The 10,129-nt window shown below is 38.3% G+C and overlaps 1 long non-coding RNA gene across 2 annotated transcripts; it reads left to right on the top strand.

The window, feature by feature from the left end:
- Window positions 1-301: 301 nt before the first annotated feature.
- Window positions 302-9,516, top strand: LOC143666058 (uncharacterized). 2 transcript variants are annotated; one of them, XR_013167340.1, is made up of 4 exons: window positions 302-487; window positions 823-1,009; window positions 2,145-2,215; window positions 9,401-9,516. It is a non-coding gene; the product is annotated as an uncharacterized LOC143666058 (long non-coding RNA). The 2 variants fall into 2 exon arrangements; XR_013167341.1 differs by lacking the exon at window positions 2,145-2,215.
- The last annotated feature ends 613 nt before the right edge of the window (window positions 9,517-10,129 follow it).

Genomic DNA, 10,129 nt, shown 5'->3' with positions numbered 1-10,129 from the left:
GCTTAGAAATTCATTTATTGTAGGTTGGGGGGGATAGTTCAAACTCCAGCTGTGTGTACAAACAGATTCTACCCACAGTTGAGCAGTATAGATCTGGGGAAAGTAACTAACAGTGCCTGCCTTTCCTTAGGGCCACAGGGCATTTTGATTTCTACCCAAATAAAGCAGGCCTTTGGCATTCAGTTCTCTTAGCTGGCAAGATATCTGCATAATGTCTGCAGAATTTAGAATGGCCAGGAGGGGCAGGACAAAGACAGCCAAATTATGATATCACACACATAAAACCTCATCAATAGTGACATACGGAAAGCACTCAGTGAATTGCTTTCATTAATTTATCTTTATTAAGAAATTCTAAGCTGGGTCTTCATTCCTTGGCAGGTTTCAGATCCTGTCCTTTTCCCTTTCTTTATTCGTTGCCTTTCTTTAAAAATTAACAGGCTACCATAGGCATTGATTGATAGTAACTGAAGAAATGTGGCTGGAGGTAGCCTAGGATGCTTAGACTGCGCGGGGGGAATGTTTTATATGTTCTATTTGCCTTCAGGATTTCCTGAATCCTCTGGTATGGTTTAAGTTGAGAGCTGTCCCTGCAGACAAGAAAAAGAAAACCTGACTACAGAGAATGCCATGTCTCTCTAGTCTCATGAGGATGAGAACGGGAGCCCTAATGAAGCCAGACCCTGGCCTGGTCTTGAGTTGCAGTGAAATCAGACACTGCTGGAGAGAGGAAACAGGGATGGCTGTCCAGCTGCCAGGAGAGACACGGGACCAGGGAAAGGGTGGGATATGCAATTGAAGGCGGGCCCAATTTTTTCTCAGGTCATGTGTTTCTAAAGCTGAAAATCTGGCTAGTCTACAAAAACAACATCAGGAGGAACTGAGGGAAGTGAGAAGAACCGATGGGAAACATTTCCTGGTAACCGTCTGACCTGTCTGGAGTTTAGAATGTCACCCATTTGGGGGAAGATAATCAGAAGCAGCCAGCTGCCCTGTCTGCCTGTTTGAGGTGGGATTTGGATTTCTTGACCTGAAGGTCTTAGTTGAGGAGCAGAGTTTATAAGCCATTACAGTGCCCTGTGGCAGAGAGCGTCTTCACAGAGACAAGTGGTGAGAGAAGGAGGGTGCGAGAAAGCTGAACCCAAGACAGAAATGAAACACATAATGAAAGGAAGTATTATCAGGGCAGGTTTACAGTTGGAATAAAGAGAAATGTTTTGAATGTGAAAGAAGGATCAATAAATCTTGCATGGTTTCACAGACAAATGTTAAAGGAGCAAAGATATGATTTATGTGTAACAAATGAATACTGTTCTTTTGGGCTTTTCCTTAAAATGCTAAATTTCATTTCTCAGATTGTGGAACTTGAAAACTTCAAGTTTTCAGGGGTATTGTAATTCCTTTAGTTATAATAGAAACTATGAGGCATTTTGGCTAGTTGAAAACTGTTCTTTTAATATAACCTTGCTAGTCGCTTGCATTCTTGAGGACTTCCATGTTGAATTAGCATGTCAGGTGGATTTTCATCAATGATGCTGCATTTGATGTATGCCGTGGAACTCCATGCCCTGATATGCTGGTGGACATTGGTTAGGGAAGTACCCAAGTGCAGATATGACCCCCCTCCAAGGAGAGATGAGTAAAGCAAAGTCTCCAAAGCATAGCTCAAAGAAAGAAATCAACTATGAAGGTAGCAGTTCCCTCTTCTCTTCAGTACCTTTTTGCTTTGGCCAAAACATTGCCCGTTGAAGAAAGTAGTTCTGCATTACGTGAAGGAAGTGACAATCATGACTCTCACCCAGAGTCAATGTCAATGAAACAAACTAGAACTGTACTATGATTTACTAAGAGTATTAGGGTCTTAACTATTTTTGGCATTACCTTGTGAAGGCAAACACATCTATACTAACTCCAGTTAGGTAGAGAGTCATGGTATCCAATAATGGGAGGCAGAGTCAAGAGGTGAAGAAGGGACACTGATTTTCCAAACAAAATGTAGCAAAGCAACCAATTATGAGGAATTGAGGGAAAGACCTCTTGGTGAGAAAACTTGAAGAGGAGTCCTGAGATTTGAAGTCTATGCAGGCTCTAAGACTGACCAGTTGTGAAAGTAGGAAGTAGCTGATTGTGAAGTTCCTTTCCAGCTTGGCTGAAATGATTTGTATTCATTTTCATGAGGAGTTACAGTCTTAAGAACACTGAACATTAATGAAGGGTAAGTGAATTTGATTTCCCTTTGTGATAGAAGAGACTTGCAATTCTATATAAATAATTATTCGGGTTTCCTTTTGTGCATGCCACATTAGTTTTATTATCTTGAAAACGAAACTTGTTGATTTGTGGTTTGTTGGGAGGTTCAAACCTATAAAAGTGGTTATACTGCTAACATTTGTTTTTACAAGTAAGAAAGATGAATCCACTTTCCTAGTGCTGGCTCCATTACTTCTTTGTTCTACCCAATTAGATCGGTTGTCAAGTTCAGTTGTAGTGATTTGATTTAACATAGGCTGTATGTTGAGATTTTCTGCTGGTGGCCTTTTCCTTAAACAAACAAATACATAAACCCACACAAACTTCTGGAAGCTGGTATAATAGTGTTTTTGGTTTTGGAATTTCCCTGGCAGAAGCAAAAAACAAATGAGGGAACTCTGGGGCAAAGACCCTCTGATCTTTGCAACTAATAGAATATTCCATTCAAGAGTTTAAGCACATTTAAGTAAAATGAAAGGAAATGAAAGTGAATTACAGGCTGAAAGCAGGCAGGCATGAGTATCTTGACTGATGGTTCTAGGCAACACTGAAAGAGAAACGCCAGAAGAAATACTAAACATGAACCAGTGCACAGTGCAATTATCACCTCTCAAGGGAATGTAAAATGGTCTTGCTGTTGTTGATGTAATTATGTATAAACCAACAGCCACAGAACATCTCACCTTTCAATACATTTGAAAAGCTCTAAATGTTATTATTGAATAGGAAATTTGATTAAAATGACAGTTTCTCACCACTCTCATTAGAGAAGTATGAAAATAAAAACAGTGAGTGTGCATATGTGTGAGTGGATATGCACACACATGCAAGGCACAGAGGTGGGGAGGTTTTCATGCTCAGGTTTTCTTTTTTTAATGCAATTTTATTGATATATATTCACATACCATATAATCATCCAAGGTATACAATCGGTGGTTCATAGTATCATCTTATGGTACTATGGTGCATTCATCATCACCATTGATTTTTAAACATTTTCATTACTCCAAAAACAATAAAAATAGAAGTAAAAAAGAAAACCCAAAACATCCCATAACCTCTATCCCCCCATTATTTATTTATTTATTGTCTTTATTTTTTAACTCATCTGTCTATATACTGATAAAGGGAGTATCAGTCACAAGTCTTCACAATCACACCATCAAAGCTATATAATTATACAATCATCCTCAAGAATCAAGGCTACAGATTGTAATTCAATGGTTTTGGGCATTTCCCTCTAGTTACTCCAATACACCAAAACCTGAAAAGGGATATCTATATAATGCATAAGAATAATTTCTTGACTCTAATTGAAATTTCTCAGTCACTGAAATTTTATTTTGTTTCATTTTTCTTCCCTCTTTCTGTCAAGAAGCCTTTCTCAATCATGATGCCAGGGCCAGGCTCATCCCTGGGAGTCATGTCCCACGTAGTAGGGGAAAGGCAATTGAGTTTTCCTCTGGAGTTGAGTTCGAGAGAGAGGCCACATCTGAGCAACAAAAGAAGTTCTCTGGGGGTGACTCTTAGGATAATCATAAGTAGTTTTAGCTTCTCCTTTGCAGGATTAGGTTTCATTAGGACAACCCCCCAAATCATGGGCTCGGCCTATTAAATTAGTAGTCCCCAATTGTTGCGAGAATCCCAGGTCTTCACCATGTAGAAGGTTTATTATTTCCACATTTTTCCCCAGTCCCTTAAGGGGACTTCACAAAAACTTTTTTATCTTCTGCCCAGATTATTCTGGCATGTTTTGGGGCATCACACTAACCTTTACAAATCAACAAGATCTCACTCCCTATTCAAATTTCCATGTAACTATGGTGTTTGAGTAAGTTGGCCATACAAGTCAAATTAGATGATGTCCTACTGAAGATATGAATTTTGCATGAAATAAACATCTCTTTTTGGTCTCACACCGTCAACATCATCCTTTACCTATTAGTCTGATAAAACTTAGTCCTAACCAGATCAGCTTCATTCATCTCTAATTGAAGTCTCATCTCTTTTTCAGCTTTTTAAACATTTGCTGTATGGGATAATGCTGACTTTCATAGCCACAGAACTCTAGCTCTGTGAGTCTCAGTTGTCATACAGATATCTGAAGTTCCATGGGATGACCAGGTTATACACAAATACCTCAGCGTCACAGAATTTAGAAATAACCATTACAACTCAGGCACAGGTGTGACTGCTGTAAGAGCTTACAGTCTATGAGCATTTACAATAAGGCTTTCCCCTGAAAACCTGTACTTTCAAACTCACTTCTCAGTGTTTGCACATAATAGTTAGTCCATGTCAGTGAGGTGTTATATCTGTTTTTTGGTTCCATATTTCACTCAGCATACTTCCTTAATGCTTCACAACTTCATTCCTTCTTGCAACTGTTCAACATTTCATTGTACGTATACACCACAATTTGCCCTTCCATCCATCAGTTGATGAGCCCTTAGGCCACCTCCATCCGCTGCAGACCCTGAATATTGCCATCATAAACACCAGTATGCAAATGTCCATTTGTGTCCCTGCTTTTAGTTCTTCCAAGTATATACCTAATAATGGGGTTGCAGAATCATATGGCAACCTTATGCTTAGGTGCCTGAGGAACCACCAGAAGGGTTGCACCACTCTACTCCCCTACCAGCAGAGAATAGGTACTATGCTGGTTTGAAACTGTTATGTATCCAAGAAAAGTCATGTTCTTCTAATCCAGTCTTGTGGGTGCAGATACTGTTGTGGGTGGGACCTTTTGATTAGGTTGTTTCCATAGACATGAGATCCCCTCAATTGTGGGTGGGACCCTTGATTAGGTTGTTTCCATGGAGATGTGACTCTGCCCATTCAAGGTGGTCTTAATTAGCTTACTGGAGTCCTTTAAGAGAACCAACACAAACGTTTGGAGATGCTTGGAGACAGACAGAAGTTCAGGGAAGAGGCCACTGGAACCAGGAGCTAAAAGCAATGAAATCCAGGGGCAAAGGACCAGCAGATGTCTCCATGTGCCTTCCCATGTTACAGAGAAATCCTGGATGCAGTGAAGATATCTTCTTGTTGACGACTTAATTTGGACATATCATGGTGTAAGAATGGTAGTTTGTAATTTAATAAATACCCTTTAAAAAAGTCAGGCCATTTCTGGCATATTGCATTTTGGTAGCATTAGCAAACCAGAACAGGTACTTTCTCTCTCCACATTTTCCCCAGAACTTGTACCTTTCTGTTTATTTTATTATTATTATTATTATTTTGGCATGGGTGGGCTCCGGGAATCGAACCCGGGTCTCTGGCATAGCAGTGGAGAACTCTGCCACTGTGCCACCATCAATGCACACTGTGTTATTTTTAAATAGTTTTATTCTCACACCATGCAATCCATCCTAAGTAAACAATAAATGGTTCCCAATACAATCGCATAGTTATGCATTCATTCACCAACTCAGTCTATATGAGGGCATTTCCATTTCTTCTGCAAAGAAAGAAGAGAAAAAAAAAAGAAGAAAAAATAAAATAAATAAAGGGGAGAAACAATAATACCAGGAACACCATACTCCTTCCTTATATCCCCCTCTACTGACATATAGCTTTGGAATATTGCCTTTGTTACAGTCAATGGAAGTGTGTTACAATGTTATGTTAACTATAGACACTAGTTTACATTGAGTATATGTATTTTTCCGTATACCATCCCATTTTCAACAGCTTACACTGTTGACGTTCATTTGTTCTCCCTCATGTAAAAACATTCCTATATTTGTGCATTTAATTACCTTCATTGTCCACTTCAGGTTTTGCTAAGCTATACAGCCCTAGTCTTTATCTACTGTCTTTCTTTCTGGTGTCATACAGGCCCTAGCCTTCCTCTTTCAACCATACTCACACTCGTCTTTGCTCAGTGTACTTACATTATTGTGCTACTATCAAATAGTGTTGTACTATCCATTTCTGGATATTTCCATCAATCCTGTTCAACACTCTGTACTTCTTCAGCATCAAATGCCCAATCTCTGCCTTCTTTCTATCTCCGGACAGCCTGTGTTCTCAACTTTAACTCTCAACGTTTGCTCATTAATGCCATTTCATATTAGTGAGATCATATGGTATTTGTCCTCTTATTTATAGCAAATTTCACACAACATGATGTCCTCAAGTTTCATCCATGTTGTTGCATGCATCATGACTTTATTCTGATGTACCTTATGTTCTTCTCTCTTTTTACCTTTACTGATAGTCTTCCTTTTGGCATCTTCTCCGGACCTTTTTTTCTCCTGTCTTTTCCTGTCTGCCTGTAGCGCTCCCATTAGTATTTCTTGTACTTATTTTTGAAGGTCAGTTTTAGCAGCTATGGAATTCTTGGTTGGCAGTTTTTTTTTTTAGTCTCTTAAATATATCATACCGATGCTTTCTTGCCTGCATGGTTTCTATTGAGAAATCCACACATAGTGTTATCGAGCTTCCCTTGTATTTTGATTGATCACTTTACTTTTGCTGCTTTCAGGTGCTCTTTTAATGAGAATCAGTAGACTAACATTGGACCCCACTGAATTTTATAAATGCTTCCATTGCCAAAAGAAAAGAAAGTGATATCAAGGATTACTTTGATCCTAATTAAGTTTATAGAAGGGTTCTCTTGTCAATGTGTTCTGTCTAGTAAGGTGTCTTTCATGTTCAGGTGAATTATTCTCAGAGCTCTTTTCTTTTCCGGGCAAAAGTATTTTTGCTTTTATTTATTTAAGTAACACTCCTGGGATACTGATTTGATGCAGTTTCTGAAGACAGAACAATCTATCACTTTGTTCTTTAATGCTCTTGGCTTTTTCTTTTTCTTTTTTTCACATGGGCAGGCACTGGGAATTGAACCCGGGTCTCCAGCATGGCAGGCAAGAATTCTGCACTGAGCCACGATCGCACCACCCTGCCCTTGGCTTTTAAATATACAGTTTCTCTCATTATTTCTATTTGGATCCAGAGGATGAGAGAGGGGAGTTGGTTGGGCTTGTAAACCACTGTTTCAAGTCCCAGACTGCCAGATGGATATACTGGTGTTCCTGCAAGCACTCACTGAAGACCTAATCAAACAGGCTTCATTGGCTCACAGGCTGCCTTCTTGTTGCTGGGTAGGTTTCCTCTCTCTCTCCCTCTCTCTCTCCCTCTCTCTCTCTTTCTTATTATTTCCTTGGCACCTGCAGTATTGTGTTGAAGATCATCTGAGACTGAGACCAATACATGATGGGAGGAACTTGGAATCAAATGTATTTACTGTCCTGGCACATGGATTGTGCATTTCTAAAGCTGGCAGGCTTATCCAAATAGCCTATATTTCTAGGTCATAGCTAATCACTTTAACCCCTGGATATCTTCTGTTCTCTCTTCCCAAAGCAAAAATGTTAGAGAAACTAAAGGAATGACCTTTGTAATTATATTCACTCTACCAGATTGGATACTTTAATGATAACTTCCAACAAGAGCAGTCACACTTAAGATAAAGTGCTGAATTATTTAGAAAGACATTAGTCAAAGAGAATTTTAATAAAAGAATAAGATATTTTGCACTTGTGGTATCCTGAAAGCAAATAACATGTATTAAAGTATATATAAATATAACATGTATAAAATATATTAAAATAATGTCCTGCTTTCCTGTGCATAATTTTCCAGGTTTTGGGAATGCAGATTTCCTTCTCTTGTTCAGAAATATATCATAAAGATGGACTTAAAGGAAGAGGATGTGAGGATAGACATGGTAGGAAAAGAAAGTCTAAATAGTCGACTTTGGTGGGCTGGAGAGTTAGCTACATCAAAGAGTCAACCACTCTTTTAGGTGAATTCACTTTTTTGAGTTTCTTACCAAAAGAGTAATGAAAGGCTAGAAGCAGAGATTTCTATGCAGACAAACTTTGGACATATGTTCCCTGATTCATTTTACAAAAGCAAAGAGAACACGAGAGCTTGTAAGACTGTATTAACCTTTTACTCTCTGACTTTAAACAGGTTAATAGCAAATTTTAAGGTAGTCTTTGCTTCTGTAAATGACATTTGAGTAGACTGAATATTAAAGAAACTAAGAGGTTGAAGGATTAGTAGGTGAATGGAAGGAGTTGACGAATGAAAGATGTCTGCATGGAGGGGGTATACTAAGAAAGAAAAATCTATAGCTATACAAAATTGTTGGGATCACTTCATTTGTTGCTGAAGGTGTACTAAAATGAGAGTCTCTAAGATGAGGTTTGCTTCTTTCTAGTGGGGTATCCTCGTTTTCTGTGTACGTAGAGGTGGGTCAGAAGACAGATGTGAGGTGGCATCCTGGGAAACTTAATTGCTGGGCTGGGATCCTGGGAATTTGCCCATCCTGTGTGAGACAATTTGTTAAATCCCATTCATGTGTCCAAATGCATGATTAGGGACTTGCAGTAACCACCCATGTTCACACATCTATCATTCAGACACAAAACAAAATACGAAACACCAAATGCCTCTAGAGTTAAGCCAGATCTTTCTTATCTTTGAACAATCAAAAACTTATAAAAGCCTCAGGGAATTGAAATGACTTATGAATGTTCAAAGTTGCTAAACTTTTGACAATTGTTCTAGCTCATACGAAACTGTTTACGTTATCTTGTGCTGGCATACAGATTTTGACCAAAAAAAGTTTCTATATAAAGAATATTGTTTTCTTGCTTCTATTCCTTCTATTTAGACGTTGTATAGTTTTAAAACTTTTCTTTGCATCTTTTCTTCTGAATGCTGTTCTAAGTAGGAGCATCTGGGGAGAAACAGAATCTTCTCAATAAAATATTAATAAAATCTCTGCCCTGGTCTGGGCTGCAATCTGCATTCTGTCAACAGGCTGATGAAAAATACAATGATAAATTCTTAAACTACCAAGGAAAACTGTAGGTTTTACAATATGTGGATTCAGCCCTGACAAAAAAAGCAATGTTGGTGATAGTGCTTAGATAAATCTTTTCTTGGAAGTTCCCGGGCCTGGCTACCCAAACTTTTTTCTACTATGTATCTTTCCATAAAGCATATCAGTGATATTTAAGTTCAGGAAGGAAATAGCCAGCCAATATATTAGTTTTTAAAAGTTTTAACTTACAGTACAATCTATGGCTCATAATCAAAGTGGATGATTTGCCCCTTTTAATTATAGGATTTCTTCAGAATGTTCAGTGTCACGTTTTTCCAGATATAGAGCATCAGATTTGGGGAGGATGAAGCAGTGATTGCAAAGTCGAGGAATCATAATTTATATGCTCTTCATTAACATCTAAGGTAAAACCAGAAGGTGTGAAATGCTGTGAACTAAAAATATAACTAACTGATGCACTGTGGTTAAATACAGACTTTTTCTTTCCCCTCCTCAGTATTAATTCTAGGTGATAGGTGTTTCACACGATATTGGGGTCCTCAATTAAGAAATAACTTTGTTTCATTAATGCTTGATTTAGCTCCTTGTCATCCTTAGACAACGGAATGTAAGCACCTAAAACATCTCTAGTCCAATCCTGGTATCTTCACTGACAATACCATTTTTCATATTTCAATTAAAATATTCAGGGTCTTTAGCATTCTTGTCTAGCGATACGGGGATTATGATTTGGTGCAAGTTTTCTGAAAATAACTTGGCAACATGCTTTAAAAATCTAAAAACCATACTTCTTGAACTAGTCATTTCTCTTAGAATGCAGCGTAAGGAAAGATTACCAAATATAGGATTGGTGGACCAATATGTTGATTTTTAGGTAACCTGAGGTTCCCCAAGTTCCTCCAATCATATGTGAAAATCCTTTTCTTGTAATATCCAGGTAATTAGTAAGCTCTCATCCGCAGTAACTACAAAAAACTCAGTGAATTCCCAAAACATTGAAGAATATGCGTG

Source organism: Tamandua tetradactyla, chromosome 22, assembly GCF_023851605.1.
Source record: "Tamandua tetradactyla isolate mTamTet1 chromosome 22, mTamTet1.pri, whole genome shotgun sequence".
In the NCBI taxonomy this organism is placed as follows: Eukaryota; Metazoa; Chordata; class Mammalia; order Pilosa; family Myrmecophagidae; genus Tamandua; species Tamandua tetradactyla.
Note: the sequence above shows the minus strand (reverse complement) of the source record. Positions and strands in the feature narration are given on the sequence as shown.